The following is a 1,401-nucleotide window of genomic DNA, read 5'->3' on the forward strand; positions in this document are numbered from 1 at the left end:
CATAGAATTGTCCCAGACACTATCTCTTACATTCATTTCCAATGTGGCTTTATTTGCCATTTTTTTCTTCTATACCAGTGGTTCCCAAACTTTTGAGTGCCATGACCCACCTCATGTTCCATGGTGGGTCATGACACAATGCTCAGTGCTGCAACTAAAAAGCTCCTGGCAGAAGTCCCTGGAGACTGCTTCCAGGTCACACCGGCCCGCTACTCCATTTGCCTCTTGGGTTTCAGAATGGCTCTTGGACATGACAGGAAGTTGCAGAAACAAACCAGAAGTGGCTTCTGGTCACATCCAGAAGGCATTCTGAGGCCTGCAGAGTCCAATGGAGTGGGTTGTGGACCAGTGGAACCAAGAAGCAGCCTCCAGGGACTCCAAGTAAGAATTTTTTGAGCAGCATTGAGCATTTGGTCATGACCCACCACACATCGGGCCGCAACCCACAGTTTGGGAATTGCTGCTCTATACCAATGTATACCTGCCAACTGAGAATAACCATGCATCTGATGAAGCTCACAAAAACATGTCATAACAAATTGGGTAGTCTTTAAAGTGCCATAAAGACTCTTCTTTGTTTTAGGTGGAGGATAAGACAAAAGGCCTTTTTCCATGCCTTTTCATGAAAGTTTTTTTTTATGGTAAGAATACAGTTTTAAAATACTGATTTGAGTCATTATTTCACTGTGTTTTTATTGCTAATTTATACTTTGGGGAAGATGCACACAGCTGCCCCCCCATATCCATAGGGGGTATGCTCCCGCTCCCCCCTGCAAATCCCAAACCATGGATAAAGCAAAGCGTACACTTACAGTGCTGTGGCACTGTGCAGGGCCTTCCTGTTAGCGTTTTTTCTCATCTGTTCTTCTTTGCAGCTCTCCCTCTTACAGAACGCTAAAGGAGGAATGCGAGAAGCAGTCAGCAAGAGCACTAGAGCAGGGAATTTCCTGCTTCTTATTAGCACTCTGGCTATCTCCCTCCTCTAGCATGTGGCTGACTGCTTCTCAAGTTCTTCCTCTAGTGTTCTGTAACAGGAAGGGCTACAATTGAAGAACACTGCAAAGGAAGGTAGATAAGTAATGAGCATGAAGGGGCAGAGAAACACAGATAAGTGAAACCATGCATATAGGATCTGTGGGTGTGAGAGGGAAGCCTGTATATCTGGGAGCAGAGAGGAGAGAAACTTAATCATTAAGATGTTTACAATCCATGTGCAAATCCAGATTACGTTCTGTGCATATGTATATGTTCCTAGTTGCCCCTGGAAATCTCATGGCTCCCTATCTGAGAACTGTCTAAACAAGCATATGAAGAGAGAAGTCCCCTGCTTGTATGGTCCCATTTTCAGATGTATATTCTTGGCTGCTATTGTAAACCCCTCCTTCACCAATCTGAGACTGG

The sequence above is a fragment of the Tiliqua scincoides genome, chromosome 5 (genome assembly GCF_035046505.1).
Source record: "Tiliqua scincoides isolate rTilSci1 chromosome 5, rTilSci1.hap2, whole genome shotgun sequence".
Taxonomy (NCBI): domain Eukaryota; kingdom Metazoa; phylum Chordata; class Lepidosauria; order Squamata; family Scincidae; genus Tiliqua; species Tiliqua scincoides.